We start from the raw sequence: 24,974 nt of genomic DNA, 5'->3' as shown, positions 1-24,974 counted from the left end.
CAGAAAACTATAAAGTTGAAAACAATTATTTTAACTTTTGGGAGCATTCACTTAATATGCTCACCTCTGTTTCTCTGGTGACTAGAGGAAGTTGATCCAGTTACACGTGGCCAGATGACCACAGCATTAATTAGTGAATTAGTTAATTGGTAAACAAGACTTTTATTCAGAAACTCCACTGAATGAATGAGTAACAAGTTTCACAAAACATTTAACCTTAAGAATTATCAAGATAGAATAGGCAAGGTAGCATAGTCGATGAAGGCCTAAAAAGCCAATTAAGGGAGAAAATATACTGACAAAAGTCCTCACTGCATGTCTTATTACCTATGAGTTCACGTTTTTAAAAAAGTGTGCAAGAGTGAGAGTGTATGTGTGTGTATGTATGTGTGAGAGACAGTGTTGTTGGGAGCCGACTTTAGCAGAAAGCGGCTAGATCAACTTTGCAGCCATCTGGAACCATATACCCTGATGAAAGATTTGGTTTTCAATAGCCTACAACAGCTGAAGCACACTCTGATATCCCACATATTTTGTGTTGCTGTTTACTGGCCCCAGCTGCAAGGTGCACGTGGTAGTCACGCCTGCAAGGCAATGCAGTTCACGTGCTGTCCACGTGCTATCTACACCATACATGCCTGTAAGGCACACGTGCTATCCACGCCTGCAAGGCATTTCGGTGCACGTGCTGTCCACGCTATAGACGCCTGTAAGGCTTACGTCATATCAACACCTGCAAGGCACGTGGTATCCACGCGCCTACAAGGCACGTGGCAAAAGCCTATAAATAGCTCCGAATTCCCTTCAATAAACGAGACTTGATCAGAATCTCTGTCTTGTCTCCATTCTTCGCGTCTCTTCCCCTTTATCCCCACTCTCTCTCTCGCTAGACCCTGACCCTCGGACCGGAATGGGCAGTACGGGCTGCAACAGTTTGGCATCCAACATCGGGCTCCAGTAAGCGCAACACAGTGTGTCCTTGTATGACAGTGTATGTGAGAGTATATGTATGTGTGTATATGTGTGTGCATGTGTAAATGTGTGAGTATGTGTGAGGGCATGTTTGTGTGTGCCTATGTCAGAGTGTGTATACATGTATGTGTCACTGTACTGTGAGTATGTGTGCATGTGTGTGTGCATGTGTGAGTGTCTGTGTGTGAGAGTGTGTATTGTGCATATGTGTGTATGGTGTGTGTGTGTGTATGTGTATGTGACTGTGTGTGTGTGTGTGTGCGGTATGTGTGTCTGTGTGTTTTCTACTGTTGCTGGTTTTGTTATTGCTTAGGAAAGGCAGAAGTTTGCCTGAATTATTTACTCAGTTTGGGAAAGACTTAAAACATACACAAAGGTGGCGGCACTGGAAGAAAATGTTGACCAGACAGGCAGCTGATGCATGAACTATCATCAGACAGTTTCAGCACCATCTAAGCCCTGTTACAACCACAGAGATGGGAATGGAAAGTCTATGATTCAGTTACTGATTTGCATACTGGAGCCACATGCAAATACTGGAAGAGCAGCCCAGAGCTTGGGCCTCTTGCATCTCCCACAGGCCCCTCTGAACTTTTCTCACTTGTAATCAATACCACACAGCTCACTCCATAGTCATGCTTGTGTGAACTCCAAGTTCATTGTCAGATCATGTCATAGAGACATGTGTTATGTCCGTCATGTCTCTTTCACAGTTCCGATTACTTCCCTGCATCCATCCCTCCATCTGTCTGTCTAGTGAATATTAAAAGCCAGGACCTAGTCTATAAATATGCCAAAAGCACAGCCTGAACAGGGCTTCTAGGTCTAAGACGTTTATGTGTACAGGAGATGAAGGAATATGCAAACAAGAGAAGCATCAGAGGTGGGAAATATGATGGGAGAATCCAGGTGAGCCAGAGAAAGGAACATTGGATCAGAATACCTCTCCACAAAACAAATATTTAGATAATGACCCAAATGACCAACAACACTCAAAACCAGCTGGCTTGGTGTGCAACTGAATCCTAGAAGCACAAAAGAGTCAGGACACAGAGAAGGGGCATTTGAAATGAGCCGAGAAGACAGTAAGAGAGACTTCTGTCTCACAGTTTCTAAAAGCCACGGTAAAGCATGTTGATTGCATTCCAAACGCCATTAGGGACTTTACTTGAAAAAAATGAATGTTCTGATTTGAACTTTTGAAAGATTCACTGCCTTGTGTGTGCAATTAGAGCCAATGGGGTAGGAGTGGGGTAAGGGGGTAGGGAGAGAGAGAGAGAGAGAGAGAGAGAGAGAGAGAGGAGAGTTAGTTTTATTATCGCAACAGTCCATGAGTAAGATGTTATTAGAGTCAGGAAAATTTTTGGAAGATTTAGTCAAGAAGATTTGCTGATGGGACAAAAGCCCCAGAAGACTCGGATCTTAACAGTAATCAGAGGACCTGGATGCAGATCCCAGCACTCATGTTGGGCACCTCAGAGCTGCCTCTAACTCCAGCTCCAGGAAACCAGCACCCTCTTCTGTCTCTCACGGACAACTGCACACATATACATACATGTACACACACACATAAACACACAAATACACACATGCACACATGCATACACATACACTCTCAGAGACAGAGAGAGACAGAGAGAGCCCAAGCAGGCAGAGAGAGAGAGAGAGAGAGAGAGAGAGAGAGAGAGAGAGAGAGAGAAACAGACAGAGAGATCAAAGACTGCCCCATATGTTTCACATAAGAAATGGAACAAATGAGGTTGTCTTTCCCTGAGCTGGGAGGAGGAGCCGCTGGAGAGGAGGTGAGAGAGAATGGGAAGGAAACCAAGTGATTTTTAGTTTGAGTTGCTCACTGAAGACTCCAAGATTGACAGGTCAACGAGGCAGCTGAATACAAGGTCCAAATGAGAACTCACCAGCCCGTATACAGCATCTCAAACCATAGCTCTGCATACAGTTACATCCAATGATAAATCGGAGACTCTAAAAGGAGGAGGGGCTTTCTAAACAGGAAATAAGATTAGCTGTCGGCAGGTGATGAAAGCTAAACAGCTAAGATGTTAAGAGAGTTTTCATGACGTACCAGAAGGCAGAAACATGAGGGTCTAACTCTTGTCCAATTTTTGGCAGAAAAGGAGATTAATTAGAATGTCTTTCATATCTTCGCAAAGCCATTCAAACTGGGAGGCTTTGATAAAATCAGAGAGAATGGGAGAGTGGACAGTCTCTCACTGGAATTCCATTTAAGTGAGTAATTGTGTGTGTTTCCCATTGTTTACATACTGGGCTCTGAATGAACACAGTATTTATGAAGCAGAATACTGGAAGGACATCTGTCCAGAGTGTTCTATAATTCCCTTGATCTAAGAAATAAAAAAAAATATTTAAAGGGTTTCTGGCATTTTATTGTAGCTCCTATGAAAAACTTTCAGTTTAATAAGCATACAAATAAAGCCGGAAGATGGCGGAGTGGGATAATGGAGTCCTTTCTCAGAGAAAAATTTGTGTTCTCCTTCTTAAAAGCTTTGAGTCAATATGTAATGAAACATTTGTGTTCAAAATCAAATGTAAAAACTCACGCCCACTTGGTCAGAACTTTCCATTCTTCGAACTGTCTCGAGATTAATCACGCTGCCAGGTTTTAATGAATATCTGGAATTTTTTGCTGCTTAGCATGTGGATACATGGTTGTATGTATATCTATGTGTGGAAGGGGTGTCACTGGGGGCATACAAAAGAAAGTATTGCTGCTTCCTCCAGGCCCCCTTTTATGAAGCAGCTAGAGATGACAGATGGTAACAACCCTTCTCTCTGGGGAATTATTGATTGAGGAGAGGTATGATCACCTTCCTTCCTGAGTACAGTGGGCAGAAAAGGCTTGGTAGAAAGTGAGCAAACAGAGATACAAAAGGCCTTGTGGACTCCCTCTGATTCAGTGTGAGTCCTAGAGTACCTCAGCATGACAGAGTGAGCGAGCCCTGATCTGAGCCCATCTTCCCGCTTAGCATCCATCCCCCATGCTCTTCTGCTTCTCCCATGTCATGTAAGCATGTTCCAGTAAAGGCTCCAACAATCACCATCTTAGCCTCTGCTCTGTGGGATACAGTCAAAACGTTTTTTATATACTCATATACACAGATACCACAATAGAGTGTGTGTGTGTGTGTGTGTGTGTGTGTGTGTGTATGTAAACTTACTGACCCCATTTAGTGTTGTTTATATGAACATGTTTTGCAGGCTGACCACTTGGCACCGGATAACCTATCAGACTAATTCTACCTGTAAGAAGCCATTGCTTACCTGTTGCTCTTCATTTACGGCGGGGCCTTGTAAAATTTCCCCGGTTCCGCAGTGGCATTGCCAGCCTGTGCTGTCATTATGTGAGTCTTGTTTAGAGAACCATATTGTTGACATTTCACGGGTGTGCTTTCTCTGTCATGTCTAGAAGACACTACATAGCACTGCGTGCCCTGGTCCTATGGTTTTTACATTCTTTCCATCCCCGCTACCCACCCCCACTCGGCAGCCCACGATAACTCTGCATTCTCTGTATTTTGACCAGATGCAGATGATCTAGCATAGCCACCATCTGCTGAAAAAAAAAAAAAAAAAAGAAAAGAAAGAAAGAAAGAAGAAAGAAAGAAAGAAAGAAAGAAAGAAAGAAAGAAAGAAAGAAAGAAAAGAAGCATCTTTGATGAGAGGTTAGAGCTATGGGTCTAAGCATAAGTACCTAAAATACAGTTAGAATTTAGGTGAAGAAAAACAGCAGTGGTTGGTGTTCTGCACCACGCAAGGTACTAATGTTCCTCCAAAGACCCATAAGACAAGCAAATCCCCCAATGCTAGGCATGAGAAGTCTCCCTGGATTGCTGGTCAGGATGGTCCAAGAGACTCCCAAACCAATACAGCCTATTTCTCTCACCCTGGGCTTCTTTCTAAACTTGAGGAAAAGGCTCTATTTCTGAATAGATGACATACTTTAGATACAGGACTTGAGAGGAATCAAGCTGGAACTGACCTGGAAGGCTCTTCCCTAAAGACTATCTCTCAGAAGGTGCTGTGTAAACTGCCGAGGGAGAAAAGCAATAGTCTCACCCGAGTGTAAATCTGTGAACTGCACCAACGCTTCATGTTCCCAGTAGTTCAGTGAAGGAAACTAGCAGCTGTCTAATTGAACTTAACCTCTTTTTAATAGGAGGGGATTTCCTTCCTGGTACTGTAAACCCAGCCAACTACCCATACCTGGAAGGCATTTCCATGATTAAAATTAACTTGTAAAACTTGGCAAAAATCCCCTTTGGAACCTTTATTGAGATGATAATGAACGCATAATGTAATTTGGGAAATTTTCAATCGGTAAGGTAAAAGACTGAATCTTTCCAGTCTTCAACACCGGGTTTATTTCCGAACATACCAAATGTGCTGGCTAATTTTATGTCAACTTGACACGAGCTAAAATCATCTGAGAGGGGAATATAAATTAAGAAAATTCCTCCATAAGATCAAGCTGTAGGCAAGCCTGTAGGACATTTTCTTAGTGATTGATGGGGGAGGGTCCAGCCCATTGTGGGTAGTGCCATCCCTGGCCGGTGGTCCTGGGTTCTGTAAGAAAGCAGGCTGAGCAAGCCATGGAGAGCAAGCCAGGAAGCAGCATCCCTCCATGGCCTCTGCATCAGCTCCTGCCTCCAGGTTCCTGTCGTGTCTGAATTCCTGTCCTGACTTCCTTCAGTGATGAACAGTGACATGAAAGTGTGAGCCAAATAAACCTTTCCTTCCCAGGTTGCTTTGGTCACGATGTTTTATCACAGCAATAGAAACCCTGACCAAGACACCAGGTTTTCTTTCACAGCCTATAAGTTATAAAATCTCCATTTTCTCATTCTTCAACTTAGTAACATCACTGTATTTACATTATTTCAATACAGAATGTAATCACTTTTTTTAAGACTTCAAAATTGACACCAGATGCTCTAAAGTCAAGATTTATTTAAAAAAAAAATATCTAGTAACCACTTGCCCCCACTGCTCCAAGCCACCATGACTTTTTGTAACAAAACAAATTGCAACAGCTTCCTTGTTGTGGCTGAAACATCAGCTTCCCTTCAACCTGCCTGTTCGAAACACAGTAACCAGAATGAGACAGTCCCCTGCCTGTCAGATAACACCATGCTCAAAGCCTTTGGTGGCTTTTCATTTTGGTCTTATCGTCATGGTAGTGGTATGTGTAGCCATTAGACTGACTCCCCTGAATCATTTCCCCAATCCAGATGTGTCTCTCTCCAACTCCAGATGGGCCTACCCAACTCTCTATTGACCCTCTCCTCTCAAAGTAGCTTGAACTGAGCATGGCCCAATCTGAACTTGTGATTTCCACGCTTTTTCCTAAAGTTACCCTTCCAACAGTCTTCTCTGGCTAGGTAGCTAAATGACATTGCTATTTTTACATTATCTCAAGTAGAACGCAATCATCCTCTTTAGAATTACCTTCAGTTCTTCAAACTCTCCATCAGCTGATCTATGATCAAGATTCTGGTTTTTTTTTTTTTTTTTTTTTTTTTTTTTTAATGATCTAATTTCAATAGCTTTCTTGCTTTTGTGTCCCTTGGTGCTTCACTCCAGTAACAAGAATGAGGCTGCTATCTGAAAGTCAGGTAACATCATGAATCTGCCTACGAGCTTCCAGTGTGTTCTCAGTAAAACTCCAAGTGCTCTCGATGGTCAGCACTGCTCTTCCGTGTGGTCCCCTCTGCCTCTCTGCCCCTGGTCTCACCCTTTCATGCGTCACACATGGATCTGACATGTCTAGACTGTCGTACATTTGTAAGTCATCATCTCTTGTGGGACAGACTCCTCACCTTCTTGCTCTGCAGTGGCAGCTGGGACTTCTTACTGTCCCTTTCCAAATTCATTGTAGAACTTGTTGATGAGATCTATTTTAATGAACAAATAGAAAAACCAGTTAAAATGATCTTCCAGTTTCTATTACAGAATTATTTGAGGAATATTGGTATTCACTCTTTGAAGGTCTGGTGGAATTCTGCACTGGATCCATCTGGCCCTGGGCTTATTCCTCTCCCAACTCCTCCCAGGTCCTTCCTGCTTCTCCACCCACCCAACTTCCTGCCATTCTTTCTTTCTCTTTAGAAAATGAAGAGGTGACATGATGATAACAATATTGTTTTAAAAAACAGAAAATACACACATGCAAATTCTACAAAAACTCAAATTCAGAAAACATAATATACAGTCAAAAGGCTAGTAAGGCAGAGAGAGAGAGAGAGAGAGAGAGAGAGAGAGAGAGAGAGAGAGAGAGAGAGAGAGCCCTAACAAAGCAATATGGGACAAAGAGTCTCCAAAAATACCACTGAGTTCATTTTGTGCTGGCCACCATATGCTGGACATGGGGCTTGGATGGGAGAGTTTTAATTACTGCTTCTATTTATGTACATGTTATGGTGAAATTAGTATATCTTAATTTAACTTCAGTAGAATATATATATATATATATATATATATATATATATATATTGTTCATTTATTTGAGGTTTTCCAGTTTAATATAACTACTACCCAGATACCAAAACCATACTAAGACCCAGAACAAAAGAAAATTATAGTCCAATATCCCTTATAAAGACAGATGTAAAATTCTTATTAATTATGAACTAAATTCAAAAGCATGTTAAAAAGATTATTAACCATAATGGAGTTGTCTTTGTCTCAGAAATGTAGAGACGGGGATGATTAGAGAAACATAGTTAATAATCATAATCCACCATATAACATATGGGAAAACAAAAACTACATGATCATCTCCGAAGATGCAGAAAAGACCTTCAGCAAAATCCATTATTCCTCTATGATAAAAGAGACAAAGATGCACTTAAAGATAGTAAAGGCATTTTACAGCAATCTCACAGCCAATATTATCCTAAACAGAGAAAAACCCAAAGCATCTCCACCGAAATCAGGAACAAGACAAGGATGTCCACTCTCTCCATTCCTATCACATATCATACTTGAAGGTTTAGCTAGAGCAATTAGACACCTGAAGGAGGTCAAGGGGAAACAAATAGGAGAAGTCAACATATTTTTATTTGCAGATAATATGATTGAATACATAAATTACTGTAAAAAAAAAACTCCATCAGAAATCTTCTACAGTTAATAAACACTCTCATCAAAGTGTCAGGATAAAAAATAACAATAGTCAGTAGCATTCTTATCTACAAATGACAAATATACTAAGGAAAAAAATCAGGGACACAGTACCCATCTCAAAAGTCTTAAAAAATACATCTTGAGATAACTCTGACCAAGCAAGTGAGAGACTTTTATAGTAAAAATCTTTAAGACACTAAAGAGGAAACCAGAAGATGGAAATATCTTCTGTCCATGTGGATCAACAGAATTAATATTGTGAAAATGGCCATCCTATCAAAATAAAGATTCAGTGCAATCACTGTCAAAATTGCAACATGAATCTCCACAGAAACTGAAAAAAAAATAATCTTCAACTACATATTGAAAACTGAGAATAGCTAAAAAATAAATAAATAAAAATAAATTTTGAATAGAACACCTGAAGGCATCACCACCCCAGATGTTGAGCTGTTTATAGATCCATAGTAATAAAAACAGCATGGATTTTATTGGCCTAAAAACAGACATGTTGTGCTCTGGGATTGAAATAAAGACCCAGACATAAACCAGACACCTGATTTTTGACAAAGAAGCCAAAATTACATGCTGGAAAAAAGACAGAGCCATCAACAAACAATGCTAGTCAAACTGGATAGCTGGATGTAGAAGAATTAAAATAAATCCATGTCCATCACCCTGGACAAAATTTGATACAAATGGATCAATGGCTTCAATGTAAGGCTAAATGCCCTGGATATGATAGACGAAAAGGTGAAGAATATCCTTGAATTTATGACACAGGAAAGAACATTCTGAACATCATAGGACAGGCACTAAGAACAACAATTAATAAATGGGACCTCGTGAAGCCAAACACTTCTATATAGCAAGGATGCCATCACTCAAGCAAAATGACAGTCTGCAGAGTGGAGAAAGTCTTTATCAATTATTCATCTGATAGAGGATTATTATCTAGAATATAAAAAGAATTTTAAAAACTGAGCATCATGAAAACAAATAATCCAACTTAAAAATGGGATATAGAGGGCTAGAGAGATGGCTCAGTGGTTAAGAGCACTGACTGCTCTTCCAGAGGTCCTGAGTTCAATTCCCAGCAGCCACAAGGTGGTTCACAACCATCTGCAATTAGGTCTGACGCCCTCTTCTGGCTTGCCTGAAGACAACTACAGTGTACTCATATATGTAAAATAAATAAATAAAATCTTATTTAAAAAAATGGGATATAGAACTACACAGAGAGTTGTCAACACATTGCTGAGAAACAGTTAAATTTTTAGTAGCCTTAGTCATTGGGAAAATTAAAATTATTTTGAGATTTCATCTTACCCAAATCAGAATGGCCAAGATCTATAAAAAAAAATGACAGAACATTCTAGTAAGGGAGCGTGGAAAGGGGGAACACTTCTACACTGCTGGTGGGAGCACAAAATTTTATAGCCACTATGGAAATAAGGTCAGAGGCTCCTCAGAAAACTGAAAATCAACCTACCTTGAGACCCAGTTCTACCACTCTTGGACATCTACACAAAAGCATATGCTAATCCATGATTATTGCTTCTCTATTCGTCATAGCCAGAAATCGGAAACTGTGAATGTCCATCAGCTAGTGCATAGATAATGAACATGGGCCATGTTCACAAGCTGAATCTCTATCAGGCTGTTAGGAGAAATGAAATGTGCGGGCAAACAGATGGAACTAAGAACGATAGCACTGAGTGAGGTAACCCAAACCAAATACAGCAAATACTGCATGTGTGCTCTATGTGGGCGTTTTCTTCCAGGCTTTCAAAATGAGTCTGTGTCTGCATAACTACAGAGATCACATATCGAGGTAGGGACCAAGTGGGAAGAAGAGACTCCAAAGAAGGAGAAACAGAAGATAACTTTATGGAGGGATCAAGTGGAAACTCGAATAAGAGAATTAAATAGGGTTGGGGGTAGGAGATAAGGGTGAAGGGGGCAATATGTGGAGGACCAAGCAACACTAAAAAAACATTTGAAAAACCCATATGGAACCTATGACTGTAGAAGCTTCCATATATAATTAAATATAAATGGGGTAACCAAATAACAGGGAGAGAATGACTGCCAACTAGACCTCTTATCCCCCTTTACTTGCTGGGGTTCACTAGCGTAACAGAGCTTATAGAATAAACCTATACATATGAACCTCCCACCCACGCATCACAGGCTATTGCCTGCTCCTCAACCTGAAAGTGAGGCCCTGCTGCTGAATGCAATACTTACGTCATCAAACTGAGCTGGTCCCAACTAGAAGCTTTACTCCTTCTGATAGGCCTTAATAGTACTGAAAGGTACTCAAGCAGGCTACCAGAGAAGACAAAAGTAACCATCAATATCATCCCGCTTCAAACTCTGAGATCTATAACAGGGGTGTCCATAAAGATACAATAGTGCAATAGTAATATAAATGCTATGAGCAGAACCAACCACTTCCTGATTAGATTTAAGGTCTCACTCCATGAGATGGAACCCATACATCTGACTGCTAAAGTGACCAAGAGCCTGACACAAGATAGTTTTTGGCTCTAGGGGATACTTCCTCTAACTGTTCTTCTGCTAAAGAAATAACAGAAAGATAGTAATAAAATGAGTCTTAACATATTTTTCCCACTCTGCTTCCAAGTTATTGTAAAATCAACCTTGATATAGAAAGGATTGCACCGTGCTAGTGATGTCTTAACAAAGCTGCTACAGGGCTGGGTGTGGAGTTCATGCTGGACAACGGATTTTTATACCCACAGATCAGTAGTACCTTGCTCAGGTCTCATCCGAAAAACTTCTTGTAGATTTACAGAAGCTTCAGAGACCCATAATAATTGGATAACATGCAGAGAGTGATAGACAGTGTTTCTGCCTCCTTTTCTACATAGATAGTTCCCTGATCTCTGAGTGTAGGGGTTTGATGAAACCATCCTATTTAAGACCAGAGATGATAGATGACTCCAAGTTAACAGTATCTTCCAGAACAACAATATCAACTTACCAGACCCCTACCCCCAGAGTTCCCAGGGACTAAACCACCAACCAAAGAGTACACATGGAGGGACCCATGGCTCCAGCCACATATACAGCAGAGGATGGCCTTGTCGGGCATCAATGGGAGGAGAGGCCCTTGGTCCTGTGAAAGCTCGATGCCCCAGTGTAGGGGAATGCCAGGGAGGTGTGAGTGGGAACACCCTCATAGAAGCAGGGGGAGGGGGAGGGGATGGGGGTTTCTGGAGGGGAAACCAGGAAAGGGGATAACATTTGAAATGTAAATAAAGAAAATATCCAATAAAAGAAAAGAAAAAGTGTCTTCCAGACACAACAGGACTCGTGCAATACTAACTCAGAGACGCTGAGGCAGCACACACACAAGGCCTGCAGAGATTAAAGCAAGAAAGCAAGACAGGTTCTCAGCTCTGAGAATGAGAACTGCAAGTTCCCATCTTTAACCTAGAAGCCATTTGTAATCAGAACCTGCAAAGACAAAGGAAAATCAGTTTTCCCACTGGAGTGACTCTTGGGACTAGACTCGAGGTAGGCTCTGTACCCAGGGGTAGTTGACCAACCCAAAACTGACTCTATAATCATTTGTTTGGACTTTTTCTTTTCTTTCTTTTGCTTAAAATTTTTTTATGTTATTGATTTTTGGTTTACTTTGATTTTTGTTTTTGTTTGGGGAGAGAAAGAATATAAAGTTAGGTAGGTAGAAGAATTGAGAGGGGGCAAAAGCATCATCAATACATTGTATAAAAAAATACTTTGAGTAGAAAAAAAGAAAAACCAGTAAAGATATTGATTGAATTCCATTGACCCTTTAGATTAATGAAGGGAAGATGGGCATATATAAGTCTGTGTCTTCTTACTGATAAATATATGAGAACATGGCTTGTCTGTTCATTTATTTGGATCTTTTTAGTTTTTTGTAATAGAGGTCTACAAGTTCCCTCCTATGATTTCTTTATCTTATATAATTCTCTATCAAAATGCCAATTTTTTTCCAGTATTGAGAAGCTGATTGTGGCCAGTAGGTTGTTCAGAATAGGACATTAGAGTTACAGACCTCACCTCAGTGTCCTTTATAAAAATTAGCTCAGCCACTCAGATCAAGCAATGCCAGGAGAGTAGATGAGATTACAGCTTCAGTCTATACTAAAGCTTGTCATCCCCTACTTGTTATCTAACAAGCTAAGAAAGGCTCTATTTTCTCTTTAGAGTCATCTTAAGAGTTCAACAGCTATGCTTTCTTGCTATGGTGCATGATGACGTGATATAAGAAACATGTAAGCATGAGTCACACAGCAGTATGCCCCAGGACATCTGTTCTATGTAACTGGAATTCCCTCCCACGAAAGGTAAAGCTTGAAGCCAGACCTCAGGGAGGGAGACTTACAAGCGTTAATCGAAGTCCTTGGAATGCCAGTCCCTGTTGGGGATTTATAGTAAGTGACTAGTTCTAGAGAGATCCCTAAGCAACCAGAGAGGATTCCAGCTGGAGGGAGCAGCCTGCCTGTATCCTGGGGCCAGGCAACCAGCGAATCAATACCAAGGGAACATATACAGCTCTGTCAGACCTATCAGACCGCCTTACCGAGGTGAGGAAGTTTTCTCCCTCCTTGATCAATGGTGTGACTGAGCTGACATTTAAGATGCTGACATTAGCCAAGTGTGTACATCGATAAAGGGAACAAACACAGGGCTTTGAGCGGCTAGAGCTGAGGGAGAACCTGAGGGGGAGAATCACTTGCCTTTTGCTCTTTTTCTTTTCAGAGGAAGGAATGTGGGGGCACATTTGAAATGTCACAGCAAGTGACCAGAGAGCAGGACCCACTGGGGACCCCAGAAAGCCAGAAATGAGGCAGAGGTCATGAGTGAACACAGAACAAATGGGAACGAGTTTTCTTTCCAACAGAACTAACTTAGCATCGCCTCTTAAATCAGCCTTACCGTTAGAAGAAGAGTGACACTGGCTCATGGCCAATGAACAGCATTGAGCACTAGATGACAAGGACACTTTATCCTGTGCTTGAGCTAGTGAACATTTCCCCTTGTTTGGGAGTTGAGGGACTGAAAGTCATCTGGACATGGATTTAGAGTTCATAGATTGCGGCTCAGAATCACCTGAAAGGCAAAGGAATCACATTCAGATCATAGCCCACCTAGTGGTCCAGCTGCCCTCACTGAGCCTCGGGATTTCCCTTCCACACATGACTTTGACCATTAATCAATAATACGAGAAACTTCAACAAGAGCACAAAGTTATTCTTCTGAAGTCGGTTTGAGAAGTCCCCACCAGAGCTGGTTTTCTTTACTGTTCATCTGCCCCCCTTCCTCTAATATTACTTCAGTGACAGCGTCTTATTGGCAATAGATGGGGTGTGGTGGTGGGTAAATTTTCCTTCTTGCAACTTAAAGCCGAAGCTCTGTGGTGGGACCCAGCTGAGACGCATGCTTCCTGTCGGTGCAGTGCTCCTAGCTACTCTTGCTCCGGGCTGCCAGGGCCTGTGGTCTGAACTAGGTGACAACCAAGATTCAGTTACAGTAAAGTTTCTATTGACTACTGACATTTCCAGTAATCTTGTTGTGGGTTCAACATGTGCTGAGGGTAATCGGAGAAGCTTCAGGGGAGACTAAGAAAAGTTTTGTTGACAAATGGTCATTTAGAGTTTCTCCTCTGATTCACTCAGCATGAGGGATGAAAGGCTCTGGGTTCAGCAGACATGGCTGAGATTAATTTGATTGATCTTTGGGGTTCAGAGACTTGGAGGCCTGACAGGCTTTAATGCTTCTCTTGATGGGAGAGATCTAGAGAAGTCCTTCTTGATTCCTCTTTAGCTCCCTCTGACCTGGTCACAAATCATACCCTATCACACCAATCCTCCCTGTGAAGAAGCTACACAGTCCTAAGCAATACACAGCCCACCCACCATCCATGACTGCTCTTTGTATATGCAATAGAATGCACTTATTTGAGTGAACTAATGTCAAGATTTCAACAAATTTATCATGTTCTGGATAAAGGCACATAGCTTATAAGATAATTCAAATACCTATCTTATAAACCCTGAGTTTTCTTGGTTTGAGAGTTCTAATCATGTTGTATTTCTGCGAAAGATTTTGTAGAGGGTAAGTCACCTCTCCTCCTTTCTCTAGTTTTAGGGGATCAGACAAGCCATAGATTCTTGCCTGCCTCGATGCACAGAAATTTATGGGACTTGGTCTCAAAATGCCAAGTGTCAAGCTATAATATTTATTAGTTGGAAGAAATTCAATGAAAGTTCGCATATCATTTCATTCTTCTTCAAGGATGCACAGCTGACAGGTTTAGATGGCCCACAGGTATCCATGTTTTTATTATTCAGGTTGAAGAGTTTTATTTAATATATTCATCTGGTTGGCTAGGAATAGTATGATATATCATGTATTCCTGCATAGCGGCAATATAAAACTCTGTGCTTGAACATCCAATTAGAACAGCATGTCACAAACTTTCAACTCTGTGGCACAAACAGGAAGAAATTTGGGAGGGTTAAATGGTAGGCTATAGGTCTAATATAGCTAGTAAGGAAATAATAGGGTGTATGTTATGCTATTCAGTTAGACAAATAGTACATGCATTTCCAAAAGTTGACATATCCCTTTGATAGATACATTGTTTACAACAAATGAACTGTCACCATCTGAGGCTGACTTATCTCATCATTATTCGGGGAGAGGGGAGGTTAGGGTCTAATCTCTTTTGGAACTAAACAGTTTTTCCAGGATAATATTTTAGGCTTCCCCACATCACCATTGGACCCATTACAGATACTTAACCCAACTATGTCTCCTAGGACTTTTTATATGATCGACGAAAAAAAAAAAAAATACTCCCTGACTTAGTTAGGGTTTTACTGCTGTGAACAGATACCATGACCAAGGCCACATGTTCTCTTATAAAGAACAATATTTAATTGGGCCTGGCTTACAGATTCAGAGGTTTGGTCCATTATTATCAAGGTGGGAGCATGGCAGCTTCCAGACAGACATGGGGCTGATGGAGCTGAGAGTTCTACATCTTCATCCAAAGGGAGACAGGAGAAGACTGACTTCCAGGCAGCTAGGATAAGGGTCTTAAAGCCCATGCCTACAGAGACACTTTTCCCCCACAAGGCCACACCTACTCCAAAAAGGCCACACCTCCTAATAGTTCCACTCCCTGGGCCAAGCATGTTCAAACCACCATACCCCTAAATTGGAAGGCTCACAGGCAGAAATGTTGGTGAAAGACTTTTACAACTTGACTGTCAGCCTAGTACCAAGCTTCCTTCCCTCTAGTAAATGATCTGCCCCAAGTCTGGAACAGAGAAAGGAGTATCCTGAAGGAGGCGGCTTTCACTCTAGATAGAAAAGTGTTTAGGCATTATCATGGACAACAAGATAGTGGCAGGCAAAATTTGGACATCTTCTAGATAGAAGATATTCCCATGTCGAAAGAAGAAAACTAAGACGTGTTGGACTTAATGAAGATCCGTCCATGTGGGCCATGATGTGTGCAGCATCACATTTTATCAGCCTATAATACACATGGGGATGCTTTTGAGAATGTGAAAGTAAGAAACAGTTTTGGCAAAGAGTCTAATCCAGTTCTTTCCTGCTGTCAATGTCATCTAGCAGGTGACCGTGACATCTAGGAGCTTCTTGGCAAGGTTAGAGAGCGCAGCAGAAGTTCTGGGCAAACTATGTATGATAATACAAGTTCTGTGATATATTTCTCAGACATTTTTTTTTGGTACTGTGGATCTCTTTCCAACTTGTCACCAGCAATATACAATGAATATAGATTGAGTGTATATTAAATGCATATATATATAATATATATGCATTTAATATACACTCAAGTATATTATATATATATATATATGCATTCAATATACACTCAAGTATAGAGTATAGAGTATAGATTGAATGCATATTGAGTGTATACGAATGACTTAATTATAATTTCATGCTTGGTTGGACCAAAAGAAACACCCACGAGTCTCAAGTTCTTCTGCAAGCTTTAGAAGCCCTAACTCTGAGATGAAGTGGAGTCATTTGAAAGGCTTTAAATGGGCCATAGGTAGCTTGGATAGAATGTATTCATTATAGTATATGATTAGATTTTTTTCCTGGTTTTCATAAGTTTGCAGTAAAATAAATCAACCTGTGTTATTTTATAATAGCAAATAAGTGTATTTTGGAACTGAAATAAATCAACATCTCTTAAAAGATCCTGGTCCCAATGTATATACATCTACAACATACTCCCAAACCTAAGGCTTGAGGAGCATTGAGGCAGAGGAGGCTGAAAGATTGTGTGAACCAGAGCATCAGGGAGTTTGTTGGGAGGTATGTCTCCTAGTAACATCAGAAGCTATACCCATAAAGTCTTGCCCTAATATTAACTGAACAAGGAAAACACCAAGGGACAAACCATACTGAATGGAGAAAAACCATGAACCCTCAACCCCACACAAAGACCTGTAGACTGAGAAAATCTGGGAGCAGGAGAAGTGGTCTTCCCCAGGAAAGAGTGCACTGATTGGCTGTCCACATGGTCATCCCTGAAACCATACACATAGGGGGCAGTACATGGTCTGAACAGGTTATATTTAAGAATATTTGTGTATATATCTATACATATATGCATGCAAAAATTATTAGTAAAAAAAGAGGCTATGGATTTGAAGGAGAGGCATGACAAGGGGTATTTAGGAGGTTTTAGATAGAGAAAAGGAAGAGAGAAATGTAATTAATTTATAATCTCAAAACTTAAAATATTACAAACAGATTACCCTGGCTTACGTTCTTCACAGGGATGCCGCCAGAGTTCATCTACTCCAACAGGACTTCAGCTGGGAACAATTCACTAGAAGAATTGTTCTCAGAGTTTAAAAACAAAATTCCAAGAAGCAGACAGAAGCACACTAGTGATAAATGAGCTTCAGTGACCTCTTAATCCTTGAAAAATCAAATGAGCCAAAACTCGGGAAGGAGGCAGAAGCAAGATGAGAAAGGAATGTCATCCTTTGGAAAGCATCGCAGAAAGACGCATGCACGTACTGTGCCCCCGCTGTGGCACTAAGGCCTTCTGCCTTCAGAAGTCAACCTGTGGCAAATGTGGCGACCCTGCCGAGTGCAAGAGAGCATATAACTGGAGTGCCAAGAGTAAGAGATGAAACTGCCTGGACTGGGCAGATGAGGCACCTGAAGATTGTCTATAGCCGATTCAGACATGGGACCATGAAGGAGCAACACCTGAACCCAAGGAGGCAGCTCCGGAAGCATCTGGTTCTTGTTGGGGATTCCAATCAGTCATAAATTAAACGTTCTGGTTTCAAAAAAAAAAAAAAAAAAAAAAAAACAGCAAAGAACAAAACAAACAAACAGAAAACCTCAGGAAGAGTTCAGAGGACGTAGTGATGCATCCTCACGGGAAATGATTACGGCTTCCTCGACCGCACCTTTGTCAACATTCGCATGCACGATTAGGCCCACTGTCTGATGTAGGTCTGTTACAACAAGGTGCAGAACTTCATCACTCAGATTCTGAAAGGAGAAATCCAAAATTAAAATGTTGCTACTTCTTTATCTCAAGATTCCAGAAACTGTGTCTTTGTCTCTTCCCCCGTTCTGCTGTTGGCAGCCATCTTTGGCCTTCCTTGGCTTGTAGACACAGTTCTTAAACTTCTACCCACGTGGCCACACCGTTTCTCTGTGTGTCTCTGTGTCCAGGTTTCCCTCCTTCCGTAAGAACCCGATCATTGAATTGGGTCATTCTAATACAATCCCATCTTAACTTAATCACTCCTGAAAAGATTGTATTTGTGGGCTCACATTCACAGGTACCAGGAGGCAGAATTTCAACAGCTCGTTTAGGAGGATAAGAAAACTCAACAAGTAATATACAACACAGAAAAAAAAAAAAGATAGTGACGTGAAAAAAATACTAATAAGTATAAAGAGAAAGAAATTTACCATATTGAAACAAATAAATATTTTCACTCATTTGTGAAAATCTGATGCAAAAATGAAATCCAATAACCCAGAGTCTATGAAATAGACTAAATAGACTAAGAAATAGAATTTTAAGTAAATATATTTAAGAGAAAATTCATAGACTAACACATCAAAATTACTAGATAAAAAAATAAAATATAGAAAGGAACCTCGTGATAATCTTAAGAAGTAGAAGAGTGTGGTGATTCAATATTCTGAAAATATTCCTCATATTCTAGGAGTCTGGAACTTTTGCTGGACCTCACAGCCAAAGTTAATAACAAAACTCTTTGAGGTCATCTGAGACTTAAGACTGCTTGTCTTCTGTTGACATAGCCTGCTCATTTAACTTGGCTTTAAGACAGGGGTTCTCAACCTGTGGGCTGCAACCCTTTGGGGGGGGTCACGTATCAGATATCCTATATATGAGATTTGTACATTATCATTTGTAACAGTAGCGAAATAACAATTATGGCATAGCAACAAAATAACTTGATGCTTGGGGGTCACCACAGTGGGAGGAACTGTATTTAAGGATCACAGTGTTAGCAAGGCTAAGAACCACCACTTGAAAGAGAACACATAGCAACCAATCTTACTTGCCTTGGATTTCCCATGCAGGCAACTTTTATAACTTAAGCTAATGAATAGCTGCAATCTTAAATTATAAGTATTCTTCCATGCTCCTGACTCAAGCACTGCGTATGTGTCATTTGCTCAAAGCAGCAATTATAGAAAGAAACCTCCTAAAACATATCACAGAGATTGAAATCAACCATTTATGGATATTGGTTGACAGACAATAGTGTTTGTTATCCGGGTCAATTGCGGTTGGTTGGAGGCAGAGACTGATCTCTTGTAAAACTTTGCTAAAGATCTAAGGATCTCATTTCTTTCCCCATGCGATGATTTCTAGACTGTTCAATAAATAGAGAGTGAAGCCCTTTGTTAGAGACAGACGCCACTCACAGATATAAACACATACAGTCCATCCAGATACCAGACACCACACCGCTTACAACAGTCACACACAGGGATAGACAAACATAGACACGGGAACAAACAGACTCAGGAGACAGGCTCCAGGCAGGCATAGAATCAGACTCACAACACACAAACAACAGAAGACAGGAAGCATGAAGTAGAGAATTCAAATCTAGACTCACTCTTAGTATTGGAAGCTCAGGCTTAATCCCTGATGCATTATAATCTATATAAGAAAAGGCAGTGCTCCAGACAGTATCTAAGGCTAATGAATCAGAAAACAACCGGGCTTCTAAAGACACTTAAAATAAACTGAATCCTTGAGAAATAAAATAAAATATGCAAACCATCAGAGATTTAAATAAGTAGAAGAGGAGAAAAGAGGAAAATCACAGTTATAAAATAGAAGTATAGGATAATGACATGGTCAACTTTGTACAAATAACTGCAACACTAAAGAACTTGATGATTTCATTAGACTTCTGATCTAATGAATGCTAAAAAAAAAGAATCTCAAATCAACCAGATGAGTTGGTCCAGATGAACCATTCACTTACCTAGATGCTAGAGAGTCCAAATCTATGTCAATCCAAAGACGTTTTCTTACCTTCTTATGTACAGTTCAACACTTGACTCATTGTAGACAGTGTTTCCCAAAATTCCAGGACACAAAAGCTCATGTCTCCATCTCTGTGCTGACCACATGGCTACCTCAAACACCATGTTAAAACAGCCTAGTTACAGACTCAACAGATAGAAGGCGGGTCTCGTGTCTAGCCAGGACAAGGGTGAAATAAAGAAGAAAATTAGGATACAAGATGCATTAACTGAGGTAGTTAAGGGAGCAGCTGAAGGGCCACACAGAAAGTAGTGACAAAATGCATAAGTCTGATGTACTGTCAGGGTGGAAGTGATGTCATCAGACAGAGTGGTGATGGACATGGTGACCATAATAAAAAATAGACAAAGACCACTGAAGTTTACCTATCATGTGTTTAACTGTATACCTATCATGTGTTTAACTGTATAGACTTGATCTTACTATATAGTACACACACATATAATATATAGTACACACACATATAATACATGCACATATATTTTATATATGTATAGTAAATACATGTTTCTAAGATGGCGAACAGTGTTTCTATATAAATTGGGGGCATTTTGTTTATTCAGCACTTTAAAGAATTTTCCACCATTTTAGAACATCATGTCAGGACATGCTATGTCCTTTGAGGTGATTGCATAACATCACTCTTTAAATAACAATGGCTCTCATAAGCTCAGACATTTGATCACTTATTCACCTGGGAGTGGTACTATTGAAAGGATTAAAAGGATAAAGAGGTGTGGCCTTGTTGGAGTGGGTGTGTCACTGGGGTTGGGCTTTGAAGTTTTAAAAGTCCATGGCAGGCCCAGTCTATCTTTCCTGCTGCCTGCAGATCAGGATATAGGACTCTCCGCTATTTCTCCAGCACCTGCCTGTGTGCCACCATGCTTCCCACCATGATGATAACAGACTAAACCTCTGAATTGTAAGCCAGACTCAGTTAAATGCTTTCTTTCAAAAGAGTTGCCTTGACCATGGTGTCTCTTCACAGGACTAGGACAGTAACTCGGAAACCTCAACCCAATCCCTATCTGTCTCTGGTCTTCTGCATGCAGCTGCCTTGGTCATCATGATGCAAAACATACAGCGTGTTTCTTAGGCTCTTAGTTCCATATTCCAGATATAAAGAAATGGTCGACCAGCATTCCGCTGAGAAAACCATAACCTCTTAAGTTCAACACATGTATAAAAGTAGGTACTAGTATTGGAGCACCTCAGTATGCCTAATGTGGTTTTATCCTAGCATTGAGAGATAAGATTAATATTACATTTCCCGTAAGAGACCTGGGTTAATTTTTTTTAGCTATGTGCATAGTTACATTATACTCACCCATGAATTTCATTCCAGGATTAGAAAATAAAGTTACAAAACAGTCCTTTTAATTATCCCAACTGTCTTCCCCAAGGGGCATATACTTCTAGTAGGCTTAGGTCTTTGCAACACCTATGACAAACATTCATTCTTGTTACCAAATATCCTGCTTTCTCTTGCGTCGTTCTCTACCACACAAAATCACAACTCTCTCTCTCTCTCTCTCTCTCTCTCTCTCTCTGCAAGCAGCTACCCTAAATTCTGCAGAATCCTGCAGCCTCTTCTTCTGGGAGGATGGGTAATTATCTGGACTTCCTGTGCACACATTTGTATCTTTCAGAAGTAACTCTCATAACACCTTTGGGTAGCTTACAGTGGGGGGAGCAGCAAGTTGGTATAATTTAGTCTTCAAGAAGTGTTATACAGCCACGAAATGGAAAAAAAGCACCCAACCCTCCCCTGCAAAGACTTAAAAAAACAGAATGGAAGGTGTTGGGTACAGACCACACTGTCCCACACAAGACAAACTACTGTCACTGGATGAAATTGATTGAAGAAAAGGCCCATTCACAGTGGTTCTTTAAAGTTTCAAAGTAGAGCTATGCTTCAGAAAAAAGCCTCTCCCTTCTCTCTTCTAAACTACCAAAATTATACAATTACCTTAAACTGTACTCAAGAGATTTATTTTTGTGTTTATGAAATAGTTTAAGAAAGGCTCATTTATGAGAGAAAAAGAAAGAAAGAAAGAAAGAGAGAGAGAGAGAGAGAAAGGGAGGGAGAGAGGGAGGGAAGAAGGAAAGAAGGGAGGGAGGGAAGAAGGGAGGGAGGGAAGAAGGGAGAGAGAGAAGGGAGGAAGAGGAGGGAAAAAAGGGAGAGGGAGAGAAGGAGGCAGAGGAAAGGAAGGAAAAACACGGAAGGGAAAGATTTGTCTTCATGTTCTCCAAAAGATCCATCACAGGTGAGAAGGTTTCACTCTCCTTTACAGCAGAAATGAAGAGGGCAATTGGGCATGAGCCTACGGCCTTGAAGGTCCTGCACACACACACACACACACACATACACACACACAAACACACACACACACTGCCAAATAGGATCCATTCCATTGCTACATTCAGTCAGGCACCCATCCATTTGCCCAGATCCTTACCATGTTCCAGGTCAAAGAAAAGCAGAATAAAACAGTAAACACACACACACACACACACACACACACACACACACACACACACACACGATGAAACTCAGCAGATGAACAGCAAGTAGCCAACCAGGAAAAGCTAGAGCTAGATCAGAGAGAAGGATGCCACCGTGTATGTACTGTCACCTCCCAGGACCCTCTACAGAGTCATCCCGAGGTCCCCACAGACACCAAAGCCCCTCTACAGCACGCAGTGTAAAGCATCCCTCTCCTTCGTGCTTCATGCACTTTCAAGGACACTCTTCCTAAGGACAAAGTAATTGTCTGCTTTGTTCACAGCCCAACCCCAACACAAGAAAACGCGGGAAACTGCTTGTGAATGAGTGCCGGGTGGGCGCCTTCGTCTACAGATCCCAGCCTCTCCTAATTCCTAACCCATCCTTAGCATATTCACTCAAAATATTGTTCGAAGGGGGATACTTATGTGCTTAAAGTGTCCTGTTCTGTGGTTTTAAATAGGAAAACTGGCCTCCATTCATAACACAAAGTGCTGTGTTTGGAACTTCTAGCAATTCAGTGCCACTAAATATGTTTACAGACTAATAAACTATGAGTGAAAACTTTAAAACTACATTGTTTGTTGTTTGTTTGTTTGTTTGTTTGTTTGTTTCGTGACAGGTGTGAAACAGCTGCCTACCCAAGCTGGGAACTTTGAGCTTCTTCAGTACAACCCAGCTGGATAGACATTCTCCTAAGAAGCAGGTTCTAGCTGGTATGCTCAGGAGTTGGTATCTAATATGAAAGGGGGCATCTGGTAATTTCCTATGAGGTTTAACCTACAGAGATCTGCATGTTAACATAAAATGGAGTTTACTGACGAAACGTTGTTATGTCTATAACATATCTCCCATCCCAATATCCCAGCACACATCTGTCCCGTCAATGTCCCAGCACACATTCACCCCATCCATCCCTTCTTTCTGGAAGAATCTGGACTGCTTTTCCTCATTAAACTGTCACATTGAATTGATGATTTAAAACATAAAATAGTGACGCAGTGGCTCTTTGATATTGTACTGTGATTAGCATATGGATTGGAACACTCATGCACAAAACACATATATCTTTACTTTTAGTTGCATAAGCTTACTCCTATAGTAATACATCATATATGTGACAGTTGTACAAATCATATATAGTAAGATGAAAATATCAGTGTTATTTAAAAATCTGTGAGTTTTGTCTGTGTCCAAACACACAGTCTTGAACATCCCCTAGAGCGTCCAAACACACATCCCCTAAAGCAATGGTTCTCAGGCCATGGGGATGCGACTCCTTTGAGGGTCAAATGATCTTTTTACAGGGGTCACCTAAGACTGTCAGAAAATGCAAAGATTTACATTATGATTCATAACTGTAGCAACATTACCATTATGAAGTAGGAACAAAAATAATTTTATGACTGGAGGTCACCCCAGCATGAGGAACTGTATTAAAGTGTCACAGCATTAGGAAGGCTGAGAATTACTGATTTAAAAGAGCAAGTGCCATGTTGGGTCTTTGGGGATTTTTTTCCAAGATGCCTTGGTATAATAAAATTACTTATACAGAAAAGTTAAACTACACTCAGTGCTTTGACTCAGCAGCTTCTAGACTTGGTGAGAACTCGGCATGTATCCGAGAAGAGTGAGCCTGCTCCGGTGACATAGGCAAGTCTTTCTGTTGCAACAATAGCTTGTGGGACACCAAAGCCAGCAGAAAACTCCCCGCTCGGCCTGAGAATCAAGCGAAATGATCAACAGATGGCATGGATTTAAGCTATTGACTTCAGGAATGATGTATTTGAACGACTGTAATCATGCTAAACAAAAGATCTCATAAGCAAAGATTCTTATTTTGTCTGTGCATCCATAACACTGGGACCCAGAGAGTTCCCACTGCATACAGAGTGGATATTGTGTCTTTCCTATAGGTCCCTGCCTAAAGGAATGCCTGACCATCTGCTGACATTCAGGGGAAACAGCTGTATAAAGCTTGTAGAAAGCATGTATAAAGCATGTATAAAGGTTGCCTTCTGTCTTAACACTGTTGGGAAGAGGAAGAAACTGGGAGAGGTAGACACTTCCACTGGAGACATATCCTAGAAAGGGAAAGCAAATACAACTCTGGCCTTTTCATCTTGTATTTTCCCACCATGGTGTGAGCACACGTGGGCTGCCTCCTCCTCCTGACATGTGCGGGCTAGTGTCCCACCAGAGACCTCAAAGCAAAGGTCACACGTAGCATGGGATGAAAACTCCAAAACTGAATGTATGTACCATATTCATATTTGGAAACCTATCTTCCTAAAGGATGGTATTTAGATCTGAGGCCTTGGCAATTTGATTAGATTGTAAGGGGGAGCCTGTATAAGTGGGACGTTTCAGAAAGGACTTCACAGAGTTACCAAGTCATTCTACCATGTAAGCCCTAGGAACAAGAGGGATCTCACCAGAAACAGACTTTGCCAATGCCTCAGTCAGAGACTGTTCAGCCTCCACCCAGAGGAGTAAATGGTCTTTGTTAAATCAGCCAGTCTGCATTATTTTTATTACAACAGCTCAAAGAAGTAATCCACACTGAAGATATCACAATGACAAAACACTACAGGACAATAGCCAGACAAGGAAAATTAGATTCTCACAACATAGATCTCTGTTGGACAAATGCTTTCCTGGACCTGTTTCAAAAAAAAAAAAAAAAAAAAATAATAATAATAA

The 24,974-nt window shown here is 40.8% G+C and overlaps 1 long non-coding RNA gene across 2 annotated transcripts in view; it reads left to right on the top strand.

Moving 5' to 3' along the window:
* Positions 1-24,974, top strand: part of LOC143435728 (uncharacterized) — a 147,237-nt gene that overhangs the window by 72,267 nt on the left and 49,996 nt on the right. The window contains exon 4 of one of the 2 annotated variants that reach the window (XR_013106186.1): positions 22,894-23,204. The exons of the other annotated variant lie outside the window; for it this stretch is intronic. This is a non-coding gene — a long non-coding RNA (uncharacterized LOC143435728). Of the gene's footprint in view, positions 1-22,893; positions 23,205-24,974 lie in introns of those variants that run through there. 2 annotated transcript variants of the gene reach the window in all.

The sequence above is a fragment of the Arvicanthis niloticus genome, chromosome 22 (assembly GCF_011762505.2).
Source record: "Arvicanthis niloticus isolate mArvNil1 chromosome 22, mArvNil1.pat.X, whole genome shotgun sequence".
In the NCBI taxonomy this organism is placed as follows: domain Eukaryota; kingdom Metazoa; phylum Chordata; class Mammalia; order Rodentia; family Muridae; genus Arvicanthis; species Arvicanthis niloticus.
This window is presented reverse-complemented; position numbering and strand designations above follow the sequence as displayed.